Below are 21,068 nucleotides of genomic sequence, written 5' to 3' on the forward strand. Positions count from 1 at the left end.
TGACCGCCACTATTTCTCAAGTAACATCTTCCTCTACATGGAAGTATGCTGGTACAATTTCTTTAGGGCTTCCCACATTTCCTTTGCCGTCTCCTTCTCGGCAATATGTTGGACCACATGATCCTTGACCCCATCAAGGATGATGCACTTTGCCCTGGCCATTGCCTCCTCGAACTTTTCATTTTCAGCTGGGTCAATTGGGATTGCCATTGTTCTCAAGGCGAAGGCCTTGATGTGATGTCTATCTAGAATGGACAGGATCTTGGCCTTCCAGACCACGAAGTTGGATGCCCTGTCTAGCCTGTCCTGATTCCTCAGTCCATTCATGGCCATCTCTTTGTTCTTCTGTCCACTCCTCCCAGTCTCTCTACTTCCCTATGGAAGTTCTCTCTTCGACTCTTGTTGAGTCTCTCTACTTCCCTCTGGAAGTTCTCTCTTCGACTCCTGCTGAGTCTCTCTACTTCCCGCCTGGAAGTTCTTTGCTGGATTCCCTTTGAGTCACGATTTCCCTTCTGGAAATCCTCCTGCCAATCGTCAAGTTGCACCTCTCCGATCCTCCGTGCACCTGCAACACTGATCTAGATTCCTTGGCTAGAAAATCACCTTGGTAGCAACTCCCTCTACCTTGGTTTTGCCTTGTTAGCTACTGTTCTGCCCCCAATACTCAACCAGCTTCGCTCCCGCAAATTGCCCACAGCTTCCTATGCCCCAGCAATTGAAGGACTAAGCCTCTAGGCTCTGCGCAATCCAGCATTGGAAAAACAACTCCCTTAGCCAACTGCGTGAACCCTCCTGGTCTCTGCGTGAGCCTCTTTCTGCCCTCCTTAGCCTCTGCATTGGCCTCTCTCTGGCCCAGACTGATAACGTAGTCCCTCTGCGTCAACCCTTCTTTCGTCGCTTTCTGCAAGGATCAGCTTCTGTCACTCAAGACCACTGATTCTGTTGCAAATGCTCTGCTTAATTGATGCCTTCAGCTCTCGTGTGATCTGCAACCACACTCTAATACCATGATGGAATTTCTAAGTCTATCCGTTAGAAATTTAATTTGTATTCTTCTGGTTTATTTATTCTACTTGTTAATTCTGAATAAGTTATTTATAACATATAAATAACGAAATAAACACAATACAGTTTCAACATCTACAGATCAACAACTGAAAGAAAACAAACACACAAGTGACATCGTTATTTTTGGACAAATGTCCCCGGAAAAACCCAATGCGGGAAAACTGGTGCAACTATTCTGAGGGTTTTTTATTATGCAATATTTCCTTGAGTACAACAAGGTGCCAAACTAGCTCAATCGACAGAGAAAACAATCGGCAGTAATACCTCTCTATTTGGAAACAAGTATTCAGAAAACCTGTCCCACGAAACCCTCTCCAACAACTCTGAAGCATTGCGTTAGCCTCAGGACCCTCTGTGTCAGCCCTTTGAGGGACTGCGCAGCCTCTGGGACCCTCTGCATCATTCCTACAGCCCTCTGCGTGGATGACGCAGGTCTTTTGGCCTTTGTGCTGTCTTTGCTGGGCTCTGTGTGGCTTGCTTTCGCTGCTGCTTCTCACTCTTTGCCTCTGCGCTGGTCTTTTGACACTATCTCTCCCTCTTTATCTAGTACTCACTGCCCCTCGTTGTTGATCACTGATTCGACTTTGCTTAGCAACCCTGCTCTAGAAAATCGAATGATTGATCACTCTGGTGTGTTCTCTAATTGACCCTCAATCCTCCTCTTATACTTTTCCTGTTGGTCCTTTAACGACCGAGATTAAATCTCTAATCAACGGCTAAGATAAGATTTGGCTTGATCCATGACTTTTGGAACCTTCTAACCCAGTTTTATATTAATACCCATTAATATTTTATTTTTCTTAAGTTTAGACTTAGGAACTCCATTACAAATTAATTATCTTAATATCTCCCAAACCGGGTACAATCTGTCCAAACCATTTCTGAGCCTTAGAGATCTCATGTGCTTTAGCCTCTCCACCAATTTTCATGGCTAGAGCACATCCGATGCTACCCCAAATCAAAAGAAATGTGGAACCGGGTGGGAAAGATGATGGATGGGGTTATGATAAACAAAAGGGGAGTGATATATGTGGATGGGGAAGCGGGACGACATAACCAAAATCAGGGTTTCCCATGTAGTACCACCCTAAATCCCAAAGGTCAGTAAACGAGATCCCACGGGATTAAGATCCAAGGGTAACATCAAAAAGAGGTCTAGGGGACATAAGTACAAACCTATCCCACTCTTTCTGCCGAATCCTCCATTAATCCATGCCCAAAAGTGTCCATGATAAGCAAACTACAATACTCAATTACCAAATTACAAGGCATACCTTTAGGTTTGGGAGGCCTACTTCAAACATATGATCATGATAGATGGGTGAGGGACCACATGGCTGGCTTAGGTGGCGGAGAAATGGCACAATGAGCTAGTTGGTGGTTGCAAGGGGTTATTGGCTGCCGGCTGAGGACCATCTTGCAGAAATTTTTTTCCTAGGGATATCACCCACAAAGTGTTGGGTAACACAATGTATATTAAGCATAGGTGTCCATCTCATGCACTCAGAAACAAGACTCCCTATGAAATGTGGTTTGACCACATTCCTTCGATGAGGCATCTCAGGGTTTTTGGTTCAACTTGTGATGCTTTAATACCTAAGGAACAGAGAAACAAACTTGGTGCAAGGAGTCGAAAATGTATCTTTTTGGGGTACTCAAATACCTCCAAAGCATACCATCTCTATGATGAAGTAAATAAGAAGTTTATAATATCTAGAGATGTGATCTTTCTTGAATCTTCCAAGATTGACAATGTTGTTGAGCAGTAGCTTGATCACATGGACAAATTCGAGCATGTAAAAACTTTTCAAGAGTTTGATAATGATATTCCACATCTTGAAGGGGGGATCCCTATATTGGATCAATCTGTTGAATCTCCTTCTGAAGAACTCTCTCCCCCTCATGATGCTCCACCGACTGATCAAGAAGACACTTTGAGTTATGTGATTGAGGGAATTAGGAGGCTAAATCTTGATTCAACCCCATCTCACTCAACTGAGAAGTCTAGGCCATCTCAAAAAGGTCTTCCAAAATGGTTGACAAAAACACTTAAAAGTGTTTGTCTTGATGAGGTTGGAGAGACAGGGATAAGAAGCTCTGCTAGTCAGAATGGAGGTGATGAGGACGATTTTGATTCACCTATTGATATGGATGTTTCTTATCATTGTGAATTAATTTTTTCTACCAATTTCGAACCAAATTCCTTTAAAGAAGCCGTTTCTCGTGATGAATGGAAAGAAGCAATGCAAAAAGAATATGATGCTTTGATAAAGAATGCCACTTGGAAGTTGGTTAATCCTCCATTGCGAACCAAAATAATAAGCTGTAAGTAGGTCTTCAAGAACAAGTATAAAGCAGATGGCTCACTTGACAAGCATAAAGCTAGGCTTGTGGAAAAAGGTTTTGCACAAGAGGAAGGGGTTGATTATGAGGAAAGTTTTGCCCCCACGACAAAATGGGCTACCATCTAGATTCTCTTTGCTTTGGCAGCTTAGAATGGTTTGAAACTCCATCAAATGGATGCAAAAATTGCTTTCTTGAATGGAGACTTGAAAGAAAATGTTTTTATGTCCCAACCAGAAGGATTTGTTGTGAAGGTTTGGGAACACAAAGTATGCAGGCTTGTCAAATCCTTGTATGGCCTCAAACAAGAACCGCGAGCCTAGAACGAGAAATTGATTAAGCATCTTCTAAAACTCAATTTCAAGCACTATGATCTTGATGATGCAACTTTGTTTGTCAAGAAAGTTGGCAAAGTAGTTGTATATCTTATGGTGTATGTAGATGATCTTTTGATGACATGGAACAATGAGAATTACATTGCATCCTTAAGGAAACAACTGAGGAATGGTTTTGAAATGACAAATTTGTGATATGTTCATTACTATCTTGGTATTGAAGTAACTTGACATCCGAAGTTTATATTCCTCTTAGAAGAAGTACATTGGAGATTTTTTGAACAAGTTTGGCATGGCTGAGTGCAATGCTTTGAATACTCCAATGGAATAGAATTTAGAGCTCACATCCACTGAAAGAAATAAATTTGAGGATGCAACAAAGTACAAACAACTCATAGAAAGTCTTGACTACCTGACTACTACGAGATTGAATATTTCATTTGCTGTTGGAATCCTCTCCAGGTTTATGCAAAAGCCTTGTGAGGGTCATTGGTTTGACTCAAAGAGTTCTAACGTACATGAAGGGAATTCAAGAGTTTGGACTGAAGTATACATAGGTGGATGACTTCAACTTGATTGGATACCCTGATTCAGATTTTGATGGAGATAAAGAAAATGGAGTTTCTACTTCAAGTTATGTTATTGTTGAAAATTATGTAACAACAATTGGCATTTTTCATTGAAAATTTGAAGGGGAAAATTTATTTTTTGTCATCCTACAAGTCGGTGTAATGAGATCCACAAGTCGGCTCCATTAGGTCTAATTAGCCCACATGTAACACACACACACATATGGCATCGATGGCACTCATTTGGAGCATCAATCACATTGAATTTCATCTCATTCGTTTTGCAATTCCCAATGAGCATCTCCACAAGTGCGAAGGACAAGAACACCTCTTTCTCTTGTTCATTGACTTTCTATTGGTGATTGTGTTGACTGAACTTTGTCATGGGCATATTGACATCTATTCTACCTCAAATATGATTTCCTTGGAGGACCGAATACTTTAAAAGTTTGTTGATTGTTGGGATTAATATTTCGCTCTGACAATGTGACACTAACCTAGGTAGATCGAGTGACTTCACTGTGGGTTTAGTTGAGTTTTTGTGATCAGTGCATCGACTTTTCTGTGTAGACTTCAGAACTAAATTTCGGCCTCTTATTACAATGACCATAGGACCGAATTTCGGCCTTATTGAGCAGGCTATTACAGTTCACTTGTGTTAAAATTGGCAACCAGGGCAAAAATTCATGTGGGTCATCTTATTCATGGCTGATAATATTTTTATTAGATTCCTCTCGTCGAGAGGTGTAGGATTGATATAAAGATCATCTGATTCCGATAAGTATTCATGGAGATATGAATTTATTTTGATTATGGAATTATTATCAAGCCGACCTACAACTCATGTAGGCTCAGAAGCTCAACAGTCGCATCTATTCACCCACCAACGTTGTGTATAAATAGAAGAGGACTTTTCCTCATTCACTCACTTATCTCATCACATCTCTCTCTCTCTACTGCGCAGAAATGAGTCTCTTCTCTACTGCGCTGAAATGGGTCTCTCTCTCACACATGTGAAGCCGGAAGCTGTTGAATTTGAAGCTGCAACTGCAGAAATAAAGATTGACTTGCGTGGCCTAGAAGATCTCCTCTTTGGAACTGTGCTGTAGGTTCATCTGAACCTCCTTTGAAAGCCGCAACTTCTGGTGGTGGAATGAAGTCAATCCGATGAACGGTTTGCAAGATATCGACTGCCCTAGTTTGAAGCCGGAAACTGCTGAAACTGAAGCTGCAACTGCAAAAGTAAAGATTGACTTGCGTGGCCTAGAAGATCTCCTCTCTGGAACCGCGCTGTAGGTTCATCTGAACCTCCTTTGAAAGCCGCAACTTTTGGTGGTGGAATGAAGTCAATCCGATGAACGGTTTGCAAGATATCGACTGCGCTAGTTTGAAGCCGGAAACTGCTGAAACTGAAGCTGCCACTGCAGAAGTAAAGATTGACCTGCGTGGCCTAGAATATCTCTTCATCCGAATTGCGCTGTAGGTTCATCTGAACCTCCTCTGGAAGCTGAAACTTTTGGTGGTGGAATGAAGTCAATCCGACGGTCGGTTTGTGAGATATCGTCTGCCCTAGTTTGATAATGAAGCCACTAATGCTGATGCTGCTGATCTAGGGTTTGCTACTGCTGATATGAATCAGATTTATTGTACTATTTCTCTCTGCTGAATTATTGAAGATAAAAGAAGATTTGATCAAAGGGTTTCCCCACACATTGTGGGGTTTGTCCCTGGCTAGCCGCCACATCTTGTGTCTCTTGTCTTGGCTTGTTTTCTGTCGATTGTTTAATGTTCTATCTGCACTTTACTTTATGATTGCTAATCTGTGGAATATAATAAGAAAAAGAAGTAAACTGTTATAAGCATAGAACATACCATAACTTAACATGGTATCGGAGTTAAGGTGAAGACAAAGCTCGAGCAAGAGCAAGAGCAATCATCGAAGAGAATATTGGCAAGGCTATCCTAAAAGAACTATGGGGTCCTCAACACTCTTTCCTGTTGAAGACAAGCTCCGTGAGAAAGCTGACTATCACGGATGGAAGATGTCTATCGATCTAACCCTTGAGAATCAAGGAGTGTTGGATCATGTCAGAGGCAATATTATTGAGCCTCCATCAAATGCATCCGCTGCTGCCTGGAACAAATGGAAAAATGGAGAAGTCAAAACAATAGAAGATCATCCGGGACTCTATCAACAAGCACTTGGTGGCCTACATCTCTGAACTGGACACCTCCAAGGAAATCTACAATAGACTGGCGAGTTTATTTAAAGTTAATGATGCAAATCAAGTTTTGTTTCTTAGAAATAAGCTGAGGTAAATTAAGAAGAGTAAGGATGAAAGTATGCAAGCATACTTCTTAAGAATCACCGAGATCAAGAACGATCTCCTATCTATTAGGGAAACTATTACTGATAGAGAAATGGCACTCACAACTCTTGGAGGATTACCATCCGAATGGTACGTGTTCAAGACTACTCTTCTGAACTATAATGTAATTCCTGGTTTCAAGGAATTAATGGCTAGATGCATTCAAGAAGAAACAAGGGAAGAAGTGCAAGAAATGCCCATGCCTAAAGGTCCTCCTGCTGCCTTTTCTTCTCATGCAAAGAGAAGAAAGGACTCACACCGGGACGATGATCAAAATCCCTCTGATGGCAAATCAAAGGAATGACAAATTCAATAGCAAAGGTAAGAGGAGAGCTGGAGATCGAGGAAGAGGTAAACCATTCAAGAAGGCTAGAAAGTCTAGGATGTATTAAATGCACCTGACCTCAAAAGGAACCTAGTGTCCATCTTGGCAATGGAAGACAGAGGCTACAAGGTAACCTTCAGCAATGGCAAGGTATGTATATGGAAAAATAATGTTAAAGATGCCTTTACTCTTGGGTTTAGTGTTGATTCATTATATCAGGTCGATGGAAGTCCGCTAGGTGTCATGTCTTGTGACACATCTCTTTAGTCCGAACTTTGGCATCGAAGGTTTTCCCACCTTCATTACAAAGCTCTACCCGATGTAAGACAGATGGTAACATGGATGCCCGAATTCCAAGTAGAGAAAGAAGGTGTATGTCCGGGATGTGCCAAAGGAAATCTCAAAAGGGGACCATTCCCCTCAAGCCAAAGCAAGACCGCCGATATATTACAGTTGGTTTACTCAGGCATACCTGAGGTTGGCATTAAGAGGGAGACTACTACACCACATACTCCTGAGCAGAATGGTGTGGTGGGAAGGAAGAACCACACGATGATGGAAGCTGTCCGGGCCATGCTACATGATCAAAGACTTCCAAAGTTTCTATGGGCTGAAACTACAATCACTGTCGTATATGTACAAAATTCGATGCCCTCATCAAGCATTGGGTTCCAAGGCTCCTGATGAAAAGTTCACTGGTAAGAAACCTGATGTTTCTCATTTCAGAATTTTTGGAAGCCATGTATATTTTCATGTGCCGAAAGAGAAATAAATAAATTGGGTGCATCTGGAAAGAAGGGAATTTTCGTGGGCTATGGTGAAAATACTAAAGGCTATAGAATCTATGTATCCGGTCAAAGGGAAGTCGTAATTACTCATGATGTCACCTTTGACGAAGATATGGCTCTCAGCAAGGTGAACAATCTTCCGACTTTGAGGAGCTCTCAAGAAGCCGACAGCAGGGAACCGAAAGAAAAGGCTGATGAATCAATGCCTGATGTAGAAGAACCCATGGATCCGATTGATCCTCCTCCACATGAGCCTTCCTCTTCTAGGAAGAGGCCTTCATGGCTTAGGGGCCTAGTTGATGATGCTGAAGGACATGCTGCACCCCGAGGAACCTTTTGTGAAAGTAAGAAACCTAATAGGTATCAGGGATACCTGACCATCATGAGCACGATCATACAAAATGAGCCTTCATCATTCTCAGATGTCGTCAAGCATTAACTATGGAAGGGTGCTATGACCATAGAATATGAGTCTATTATGGAGAATGATGTCTGGGAAGTAGTTCCCAGACCCCAGGGCAAGACAGTTGTTACTTCCAAATGGATTTACAAGATATAGCATGCAGCAGATGGAAGTATGGAAAAGTATAAGGCTCGTTTTGTTGCTCATGGTTTCTCCCAGAAGGAAGGTATAGACTATGATGTGATATTTGCACCTGTTGCCAGATATACGACCATCCGCTCGATCATAGCCCTTGCCACTTCACAAGGATGGAACCTACATCAGATGGATGTCAAGACTGCGTTCTTGCACGGTTTGATCAAAGAAGAGGTCTACGTGGAGCAACCCGAAGGATTTGAGATTTATGATTGAAAATCTCATGTATGCAGGTTGAAGAAGGCTCTCTATGGGCTGAAGCAAGCACCCCGAGCATGGTATGAGAGGATCGATAGCTACTTGATGAAGTTGGGATTCACTAGGAGTGAAGCCGATCCTAACCTTTACTTTAAGGTTGAAGATGACAAGCCTATCATACTGGTGTTGCATGTGGATGACCTCTTTCTACAGGTGCAAACCCTCTCATCCACAAATGTAAGAGGGAGATGGCTTCTGAATTTGAAATGAAGGACCAAGGACTTGAAGTGTGGCAGAAGCCAACGGAAATTTTCCTATCTCAAGGAAAATATGTGGTAAAGATATTGGAAAGATTCGGTATGATGGACTGCAAGCCTGTGACTACCTCAAGGATCTTAACTTTTAGAAGTTATATGGTAGTGATGTCGGACCAGACTTGGGAAATGCCTCTGAGTTTCAAAAAAAAACTCATTCGCATTGATGTTCTTGGTGAACCTCCATCCGAACATATGTTTTTGCAGTTAGCATTGTGAGCTCATATTTGGTTGAGCCTCACTGAATTGATGCCAGGAATCTTCTGAGATGTCTTCAGGACACAATCTCTCATGGATTAAGATACACTGCCGGAGATGTCAGACTACTTGGATATACTGATGTTGATTGGGCAGGGAGTGTGGTGGACCGTAAGAGCACTTCTAGGTACTGTTTCACCTTGGGATCTGCTTCGATATCCTGGATGAGCAGGAAGCAGAAGTCGGTGGCTTTGAGCACCGCCGAAGCAGGATATATTGTTGCTAGCATAACCTCGTGTGAGGCAGTCTGGTTGTGAAAGTTCTTCAGTGAGCTGTTTGGATTTACATTGGATACCATTGTGATTCTCTGTAACAACTAGAGGTGGGATTCGATTATTGAGGAATCCCGTATTCGTCAATTGCTCTAGCAGATAGACATCATCTGGGATATGGTAAGTCGATGAGCAAGGAAGCTCCATCACATTAAGATGATGTACAAGTTGATACACCTTGTCAAAGCCCCGAGGAAAGATCTAATCTGTGATTTTCCCAAACGACTTGGAGTTGGCAAGAAACCTTTGTACAAGGGTCCTGCATGTTGCATACATTGATCTCTGGGAGCTCTGAGGGCTTGCGGTTGCTACTGGAGCAACATATGACCACAGGGTGACTCACCCTCCCCTGGTGGTGCACACTGGAACAAGATGATTCGCTCTCTTGTGGAACAGGATGATTCGCTCTCTTGTGGAACAGGATGATTCGCTCTCCTGTGTAGCAGGATGATTACTTCTCCTATGAGGCCTGGATTGATGTGTTCTCCATGGCAGCCTGGATTGATGTGTTCTCCATGGCGATTGTAGCAGGATTGATGTGTTCTCCTGTGAGGACAGGATTGATTAGTTCTCCTGTCGAGGCATCCTACCCATGCAGTCTGGGACTCATGGGAAGTACCTCTCATCTGATCAATGAGCAGGGAAATGAAGTTAGGGACCATAGTAGTACCGATGGACGCATCGTTGTATCTACCGTACTCCCTACGCTAGGATGACCTCCATTGATCTGGGACCAGTGGTAGGAGTTGTACCATACTATGACGCTGACTTCGGGTCGGTTGAGACTGGTCTGGGACCAGTGGTACATACTCCGAGACTGACTTCGTGTCAGTGCAGTACTGGTCTGGGACCAGTGAGAGTGGTACATACTATGACGTTGACTTCGGGTCGGTTGAGACTGGTCTGGGACCAGTAGTACACTCTCTGAGACTGTGATACTGGTCTGGGACCAGTGGTAGGAGTGGTACTTACTATGAAGCTGACTTCGGGTCGGCTGAGACTGGTCTGGGACCAGTGGTACGCACTCTGAGACTGACTTTGAGTCAGTGGAGGATGATACTGGTCTAGGACCAGTGGAGTTGTACTCACTATGACGCTGACTTCGGGTTGGTTGAGACTGGTCTAGGACCAGTGGTACATACTCTGAGACTGACTTTGAGTCAGTATGATACATCCTCGATCATTTCTTCTTCTTCATAATTCAGACAAAAGAAGAGCAGAACAGAACAATGCAAGAGTAGAGCAGAACAGAGCAAAAAAGTACAGATCAGTGTAGGGCAGAACAAGACAAAGCAGAATAGGCAGAATAGAGCAGAGCAGGGCAAGGGTCAGGCTGTACAGGGCAGTGCATTTGATGGATGAATAGTAACAACCGATAGACAGATTGCAGATGAACTTCTCCCTGGTTGAGAGGGAGTGTTAAAATTGGCAACCAGGGCAAAACTTCATGTGGGTCATCTTATTCATGGCTGATAATATTTTTATTAGATTCCTCTCGTCGAGAGGTGTAGGATTGATATAAAGCAGTGTTGTTAAAATCGCGATAAAATCGCGATTTTATCGGAAAATCGCGATTTTTTCATCTTGCCGATCAAATCGCGATTTTTATACGAAAAAATCGCCTACTTTTTTTTTGCCGATTTTTACTGAAAAAATCGCGCTTTTTTCAAAAAATCGCGATTTTTTAGAAAAAAGCGCGATTTTTAACGAAAAAATCGTGGGGGCTCAGGACAGCATAGTTTTATAACTTTTTTTGGGTTTTTTCATGCAATGTTTTTTGAAAGAAACAAATAATTTTTGAGTGGGGTAGCTTAATGATCAAGTCTAGGCCCTAGTATGGATATGCTATTCATGGTAATGTTAAATTCTTAAAGTAAAAGTGACATTCTCCTTAATCTTCATTTTCATCCTTTTACTTAAATTTTTAACATTACCATGAAATGACTCAGGATGTTTGAGAGTGGTTCCAGCCTCATTGGATTTCATATGGAGAAAGTAGAATTTTAGATTTCAATTAAAATCCAGCAGACTTATCAGTTTTTCAGGATTTCAGGATTGGGAGATTGTAATGTTTCCAGGTGACACCACCTGCCCGGGCTACCCCTGCCACCAGTAGAGGACGTGGTCTACCTCCTATAGCTCCTACTTCTAGTTCTTCAACGTCTAGATCACATCAGACTCCACTGCCATTTCCACCTGCACGGGCACCAGCATCTACATCTAGAGGGAAAGGGAAAGCTGTGGCATTTTCTCGCAAGAGGGGCAGAGGAAATCAATAGGATTAGACTTTCATTTTATTGTATATGACATTATGACATGATGAGATACATTATCATATTTTTTGTTGATATTTTGAGGCTGAGTTGAGACTTACTATTCAGGACATGATTCAATGTTATGTGTGATTTTAGCGCTAGAAATGATATTAAACATCTTATATATTAGTTTTTTTATCATATTTATGTGTCAATGTATTTATTTTATGTTGTAGATGGTTTAGATATTAAAAAAATTGAAAAAAAATGAATATTTTTGTGCCAAACGATTTTTTCCCGCTTTTTTCCGATTTTTTCCCGATTTTAACGATTTTTTCCGCTTTTTTCCCGGCGCCGATTAAATCCCGATCGCGATGTGTGCAACACTGATATAAAGATCATCCAATTCCGATAAGTATTCATGGAGATATGAATTTATTTTGATTATGGAATTATTATCAAGCCGACCTACAACTCATGTAGGCTCAGAAGCTCAATAGTCGCATCTATTCACCCACCAACGTTGTGTATAAATAGAAGAGGACTTTTCCTCATTTTCACTCACTCATCTCATCACATCTCTCTCTCTACTGCGCAGAAATGAGTCTCTTCTCTACTGCGCTGAAATGGGTCTCTCTCTCACACATGTGAAGCCGGAAGCTGTTGAATTTGAAGATGCAACTGCAGAAATAAAGATTGACTTGCGTGGCCTAGAAGATCTCTTTGGAACTGCACTGTAGGTTCATCTGAACCTCCTTTGAAAGTCGCAACTTCTGGTGGTGGAATGAAGTCAATCCGATGAACGGTTTGCAAGATATCGACTGCCCTAGTTTGAAGCCGGAAACTGCTGAAACTGAAGCTGCAACTGCAAAAGTAAAGATTGACTTGCGTGGCCTAGAAGATCTCCTCTTTGGAACTGCGCTGTAGGTTCATCTGAACCTCCTTTGAAAGCCGCAACTTCTGGTGGTGGAATGAAGTTAATCCGATGAACGATTTGCAAGATATCGACTGCCCTAGTTTGAAGCCGGAAACTGCTGAAACTGAAGCTGCAATTGCAGAAGTAAAGATTGACCTGCATGGCCTAGAATATCTCCTCATCTGAACTGTGCTGTAGGTTCATCTGAACCTCCTCTGGAAGCCGAAACTTTTGGTGGTGGAATGAAGTCAATCCGACGGTCGGTTTGTGAGATATCGTCTGCCCTAGTTTGATAATGAAGCCGCTAATGCTAATGCTGCTGATCTAGGGTTTGCTACTGTTGATATGAATCAGATTTATTGTACTATTTCTCTCTGCTGAATTATTGAAGATAAAAGAAGATTTGATCAAAGGGTTTCCCCACACATTGTGGGGTTTGTCCCTGGCTAGCCGCCACATCTTGTGTCTCTTGTCTTGGCTTGTTTTCTGTCGATTGTTTAATGTTCTATCTGCACTTTACTCTATGATTGCTAATCTGTGGAATATAATAAGAAAAAGAAGTAAACTGTTATAAGCATAGAACATACCATAACTTAACAACTTGGAGCTGTCTTTACTCTCTTTGTTGACCGAATTTGACTAATATATTATTGAGGTCAAGTTTGGATTTGTTGGAATATTCTTGATGCAATTTTGATGGACAAAATCTCTCTCAGAAGGAAAGAATTTTTTGTTGGGTTTTCCGCTTGGGGTTTTTGCCTTGGTTGTGATACTAATCTTGGTGTCTCTTCTCTATTGCTTATTGTTCATTGTCTACTGTGATTTCTATTTACTCTCTTGTTGAAGAATTGTATGGTTGAAGTTTTTCATGTATAGCTACTTGTTGATTAAAGTATAAAGAAGGAAAAAATTGCATGAATAGAAGTAGTTATAGATTGTGAAAAACTATTCTAGTCCTTGCTACACTAGAATTTCAACAGTTATGAGTCTTGGATCAAGAGCTGTCTCTTGGAGGTCACGCAAATAGTCAATTCCAACATATTCCACAACTGAGGCAGAATATGTGGCAGTAGCTGAAGCAACAAAGGAAATTGTGTGGCTTAGGAAAATTTTGGAAGATTTGCAGGAGAAACAAGTGCATTCAACTTCTCTTCTGGTTAACAACACTACTGCGATAAAGTTGGCCAAGAATCCACAGTTCCATGATCTAACCTATTGGAAAATATAGTAGCCATGGTTGGCATTTTCATTTTGAAAAAGAAATGAAAATTTGAATTTTAACTTTGCCTCCAAATTTATTAGGTCTGCTAGGCCCCTAAGAGGCACCCATTTGACCCCCTGTTGAAAGCTATATAAAGGAGATCATTTCTCCTCATTTGGACACATCAATTTGGTCTCATGCATCTTTGATCGATTGAAATTATAGGAGGGCCGAAATTTTAGGGGGAGGCTGAAATTCTAGAGAGGGACAAAATTATAGGGGGACGCCGAAATTCTAGAGAGGGCCGAAATTTTAGGGGGAGGCCGAAATTAAAGAGAGTGCCGAAATTTCAGGTACTTGAATTTCGACATGGCACTTCATCATGATTCTGGTTGCTGGTTTGGTTATTATTTTGCTATTATTATTTATGAAGTATAGATGAATTTGGAAACTCTCTCTTTCTCTCATAAGGAATTTTTTTTGGTTTTCTCCTTGTGGATTTTGCCCCAACTGTGTGTCTAATTTCTGTGTCTCTTATTTCATTGTTTCATGGTTACTTTACTGGTATTTCATGTTTATTAGTGAAGAGTACATTTTTACTAGGGTCATGAAGCAAGAGCTCAACAGTCAACGCCACAACATCGAGTGAAGCGAACAAAGTTCCTTCTAAAAATTAGTTACTCCAAAAAACTTGGAATATAAAGATATCCATGAGGATACAAATATTATATACTAATTTTGTGAATAAAAATGATTTTACAAATGAGAACGAGAGGTTTGCTTATATACCACGCAAGTGTCTCTTCATGAAGAGTCATGTCTCATTTAGACATGCCTCTTTAGCCTAATTACTAGTTTAACTAATCATTATTTATGCTTATTATCATTTACATTATTTTACATTATTTATATATATTTTATTTGTTACATTGCGTCTTTCCTCTCCTCAAAGCTTGTCGATGAAAAAGGCTTGATCTCTTTTTCGGCTTCGAAAGTCTTTCTCTCTCGGAATAGTCATCCTCGTCGATACAAGTTGATATGATCTTCTTAGTGACAAACAAAATTGTCGCACCGAGTGTAAAGACTGAGTTGATGTAAAGGACTGTAAAGGACCATGTCTGATTCTATAACGATTTACTGAACTGCAAATATTGTAAAATGTTTCTGTAGAGCTATTTATCCTAAGCAGAGTATGAGATTTTAAGAAAATTTTCTATTCTAAATTTATGCAAAAACTTCATATGACTAATTGTTGGCTTGGATGATAAATACTTACTTGGTCTGCTGCGGATGTCTGCTGCAGATGAAAAATGTTTCAGGACAACTCCAGTTTGCTTTCGTTTACCAAACGGCCGAAACCACCCAGCCAAACTGAGCAGAACCTCGCTAATCAGTCCAGTAAACTCCTTAGTTGGAGCACACTGTTCCCCCGTGCCTAGAAACCTCAAAACAAGCAAGGTCTAACTGTTCTTGATGATTAACCAACTGTGTATAAGCTTTTCTCTTGTTTTTTCTCCCCCCTTGCCTCCCACTATCCCTTCCTTCTTATAAGTTTCTATTTGTCGACATCCCCATCACCGTGTCAAAATTATGATACGTGTCGATTTTTATAAACAAAAATCTGATTTGATTTTATTTGCATATCTTAATTTGAAATAAAGTTTTATTTATTTATTTTAATAATTTAATTTTAATTTACTTAATTTACTTAATTTTTAATTTTTAATTTAATTAATTTTATTTAATTTCTTAAATATTAATTTATTATAAGTGGGTCATTACATACATCCATCCTTCCAAAAACTTCGTCCTGAAGTTAGTGTTTATAAAATATATTAATGATTATTATGAGTATATAGGTCTTTATATTGCAAAATTGAATTTGCTTTCTTTAATATTTTTAATATTTTACCACTATAATAGCCATGTTCTGCCTCAGTTGGTTTTCAGCTATTCTATAACCATCCTATCCTTCCTAATCTCTTCCATTCCCATCCTATCCGTCTTCTATTAGAGTACGCCATGGTGTCAATTATACTGACCTAACCATTCATAAACTCTAAGGATGACAACGTCGGCTATACCGACCTGATCCTTAGTAGGCATCCGACAGTCATCATCACACGTCTAGGGGAGCGTGACTCGCACAGTCCTCCCATGACTCCAGGATTCGGAGGATAAATGGTGGGCAACACCTCCACCCCTCCCAGTAGAATCAGGGTTAATACCCTATCATGGAATCTCTTTGAGCCTTAATTGTTCTGAAGTTTCTGTCATCACGTGGTCATTTTGGTAACGGATATTATCTGCAATCATAAACTTTTGTCCATGCATTTATAAAATGTGCATTAATATGTTCAAAACACATAGCTTATGTATATTTCATACATGTCATCTATAGTATAACATACTTTGCCATAATCTATTCCTGTCAGTGGTTTTCATATAAAAATGTAATCGTTCTTTGATTTCTATCTCATTAGTCATATTGATATGCATAAATAAAACAAAATTATAATATCTTAATCCTCATCAGAAGCAAAATTACTCAAATATTTAAACTTTACTTTGATAACTATCATTTAGTAAGATCAATAACATATTCCATTTTGGTATCCATGTACTAGCGGAATTAAACAGATATTATGTCATAAAAGTTCATGTTTATATATGGTCATTCAAAAATGGTTCTGAGTATCTTATTTACAGTAAAGCAAATATGTACAAAACATAGTTTAAAGTTCTGCAAAATTGACACAGATTGGGGTATTTTTGACATATGTTCTCTGTATCTTCCCAAGTAGCCGATCCAGGACTATACTTGTCCCACTAGACCTTAACTTGGTCTATCAGACGGTTCCTGATCTGTCGAAACCTACGTTTCAGTATACGCAATGGTTCGACCGATATGATTCCTTCTTCCAATACCTGCAGTTCCTGCCATTGAAGGTTATGAGATTGATCAGCTATATAATGTCTTAATACAGATACATGAAATACATTATGAATTTTATGCAAGTGAGGTGACAGTGGAAAACGATAGGCGACAGGTCCAACTCTTTCCATGACTTTAAATGGTCCAATAAATCGGGGCGACAACTTTGTCTCTTTTTCGAATCGAATAGTGCTTTTATTCAGTTCGATGCGGATGAAAGCTTGATCCCCTACTTCATACTTCCTATCAGTTCTGTGAGCATCAACATAACTCTTTTGTCTATCCTGTGCTTCTTTTAATCGTTGCCTAATTTGTTTTACTTGCTCCTCCATTTTTTGGATTAATTCTGGTCCTACTATCACCCGATCTTCTAATCTGTCCCAACTTAATGGTGTTCTGCAAGGTTTGCCATATAATGCTTCAAATGGAGGCATTCCGATTGAGCTGTGGTAACTATTATTGTATGCAAATTTGACTAAGGATAAATATTTTTCCCAGTGTGATTGCTGATCCATAACATACATCCTCAACATATCTTCAAGTACTTGATTTACCCTTTCTGTTTGCCCATCAGTTTTAGGATGATAAGCTGTGCTTAAATTTAGTTGAGTTCCTAAGGCTGACTGCATGCAAGTCCAAAATCTTGAAGTGAATCGATAATCTCTGTCTGATATAATCTTCTTAGGTACTCCATGAAATCTAATAATTTCATATATGAATACTCGAGCTACGTCAGTAACGTCATAAGTATCTCTTACGGGAACGAAATGGGCACTTTTCGTTAATTTATCCACTACTACCAAAATGACATTGTGTCTTTGAGAAGTAAGAGGTAGCCCAGTGATAAAATCCATAGAAATAATCTCCCATTTGATCATAGGAATGTCATGAGGTTGTAAAAGACCCATTGGATGACAATGATCCCTTTCACTTGTTGACATTCCAAACATCTTACAACAAATTGAACGATATCACGTTTCATGCCCGACCAGAAGAAGAGTTTCTTGGTATTTGCGTACATTTTCTTTACTCCAGGATGTGCACAATACACTGCTCTGTGAGCTTCCTTAAGGATAGTGTTTCGAAGATCCCTATTATCAGGAATATACATCCTTCCATGAAATCGTAAGATTCCATCGTCTTCTAGTTCATATCCTTCAAACTTAGATTCTTTTGGCTTTTTACTCTCAAGACTAGATCTCACCTTTAAATACCAACTATCTTTTATGAGATAATCTAGTATTCGTTTCCTTAAGCCTACTTTGTTAGGTATGAGAGAAAATATCCGTGGTCTTCTGCTTAAAGCATCCGCTACTACATTTTCTTTTCCTTTAATATATGATATTCCAAAGTCATATTCACTTAGGAATTCACTCCATCATCTTTGTCTAGCATTTAAGTCTCTTTGGATGAACAAATATTGTAGATTTTGATGGTCGCTTTTAAGAGTAAAACTTCGCCCCACTAGATAGTGTCTCGATAATCTATGCATAATCTTAAGGATCCATCTTTTTTTTTGACAAAAATTACAGGGGCACCCTAAGGTGATATACTGGGTCGAATATGTCCTATATTCACTAGTTCTTTCAATTGAATTTGCAATTCTTGAAGTTCTGTAGTTGTCATTCTATAAATTGTTTTAGAGATTGGTTGAGTGCCAGGTTTCAATTCTATTGGGAGATCTAGCTCTCTTTCAGGAGGTAATCTGGTAGTTCCTTTGGAAATACATCCGGAAATTCGGCTAACACCGGATATTGTTCTAAGGATGGTCCTTTTTCTTTACTTACTTCCTAAATTACATATGCTTGACAACTTTTTCTTAAGCAATGCTTCATTTTCATTGCTGATATGTAGTGTAAAGATACTTTTCTCTTTGTTCCTTGAATTTGGATCGGTTCTCCTTCATCATTTATTCCTAGAATTCTTTTCCCATAACAGTCTACCCAAGCTTGATGAACTTCTAGCCAATCCATACCTATGACAAGATCATAAGTTCCTAAGGTTGTGACATACACTTTCAATTTAGTTGAACAGACCCTTAGGTCAATTTTGCATTGATCCACACTTAAGTCTACGGGTTGGAGGTCTCCTGAGGCCATTTCTACCTGTCTGAAATCATTTTGTCTGCGAGCTGCCAGCCCACATTTGTTTAATGCATATGATGAAATGAAACTATCTGTGGCACCAGTATCAAATAAGATTTTGAGTTTTATACCATTAATAATACCTGAAGATTCCACTACAGTGGATTGATGTGCTGCTTGATCGTTGTTGACTAGCGCATGAATTCTATGATTGCCTTGGTTATTTGATATTGGTTCCTTTCCAGTCCTATGCACTATACTTGATGAAGCTTCTGGACAATCACGTTGAAAATGTGGTCCTCCACATCCCCAACATATAACCTGTGTTGGTCCTCTTGAATCAGGACGTGAATTTCTAGATAAAGAGCTTCGTCCTCTCATGTTGCTTCCTCTCGAATTTCTTCCTCTATTAGCAGTGCCACGACATCTCCACGGACTGGTGTTTGATGATTTAGCGGCTATAGTATTAACTACCATGGGAGCTCTTGTTCCTACATTTCTTGAGGTAAATCTATTACCATAAGGTGGCCTTGAGTTACCTCCCCTGAAGAAATTTCGGGGAGTCTTTCCTGGAAATCCTGATTGTACAGGTTCTGCTGGCCCTACATCCTTTTTGCTTCCTAGATGTTCTTTTGCATAATGGCCACATTCTACCGCCTCAGCTACTGATGACGGTTTCCATATGCTCACCAAGGCCCTGATGCGATGATTTAACCCAAATATGAAGCGTTTAGCGTGACGTTCATCAGAATCTAAGTAGTGAATGTATTTTACAAGCTCCATAAACCTTATCTCGTATTCCTCCATTGTTTTATTAACTTGAACTAATGTATGAAAGGCTGCGGCTTGTTGTTGAAAATATGGAGGTAAATATTTCGCACGAAATCTTTCCTCAAATAATTCCCAAGGGACATTATCTGTTGTGAGGTGTAGTTGTTTTTCCAGATTTCCCCACCAAATCAAAGCACTCTCCTTTAATTAAAATACAACAATTTTTGTTTTTGCAGAAGAAGAATATTCTCTTAATTTAAAACATCTGTTCATTCCTTCTAACCATGCCTCAGCACGTTCTCCAGCTCGACCTCCTGAAAATTTTGGGAGTTTAATTTTTTGAAGCTCCCTAGAAATATCATCCTTTGATCTTTTAAACTCAAAATTCTTTGGCCCCGCTGAATTGGTTGCTAAGGGTTGAAGTTCTTCTTTGGTCTTAGCCATGGTTGACCCTTTTAATGTTTCTAATAAAGCTTCCAAGGAGTTCATTATCACCGTCAACTCCAATGCTGGAGCGATCGGTATTGATGGTGGTCTCGATGGAGGCGATGATGACGATGGTGGTGATGGAGATGGTGATGACGACGGTAGTGGCATTAATGACGGTGATGCTGCCTGATCACGTCGTCGTCGCTCATATGTCCTTACCATTGTAAGGTTTCCTGTATACATAATAAAATTTTTATAAAAAATTTGAGGTATATATTTGGATTTAACATATAGTTTTTTTTGTTTTTTTTGCCATTTCACATTTATAAACGGGTATAGTTTTTTTGCTATTTTTATTTGCTAGGCAGATCTTACTGGTACCGAGGTCAAGGAGGGTCATCTCGCGACCTCCTTGTCCTAATGCAGGGAATCCTACCCTAATGCGTAATAATACTATTCTAATGCATGAGTCTTTAAATTAGATTATTATCATAATCATTGTAACATAACATAAATAATAGCCTAAAATAATTATACCTAATTTCTTCTTTTTTTTAGTCAATTTTTTTTTTACCAACAACCCTCTTATTTTATTTTCTATCATTCTTCTAACTTCTTGTTTTTATTGAAATAAACTCAACATTTATAAAGTTTCCAATGTTTAATTATTTGTACATATATTACTAAACATATCTTAGTGGCATTTACTCCAATTTTCTTGTGTTATTCTTCTAGAATTTTTATTTTAATTACTCTAAAATGTTACAAGGGTTTTTGTTTCCTATCTTTCCACTGTATATATAGATGCTCACCATAATTCTCTTTATAAAAGTTTATTTGATCAATATATTTATTTCCAACTACATCATATGTAGATACCGAAATCTAATCTTGCAATATTCATATGATATCAAAGTCTAATTTTGCAATATTCAAATATGTAACATTTGCACACACCTTTTTCCACTACACTTTGTGTTGGTCCAATTCTTCTTGCAAAGACTTACACCTTTAAACATTTATATGATCGCAAGATTTTA

General features: G+C 39.6%; 1 protein-coding gene across 1 annotated transcript in view; it reads left to right on the top strand.

The window, feature by feature from the left end:
- Positions 1-21,068, top strand: part of LOC149246963 (uncharacterized) — a 200,736-nt gene that overhangs the window by 129,776 nt on the left and 49,892 nt on the right. The gene's annotated exons all lie outside the window — the stretch shown is intronic.

Source organism: Pinus tabuliformis, chromosome 7 (assembly GCF_031772625.1).
Source record: "Pinus tabuliformis cultivar Carrire ecotype Pingquan chromosome 7, CPIR1, whole genome shotgun sequence".
Lineage (NCBI taxonomy): Eukaryota > Viridiplantae > Streptophyta > Pinopsida > Pinales > Pinaceae > Pinus > Pinus tabuliformis.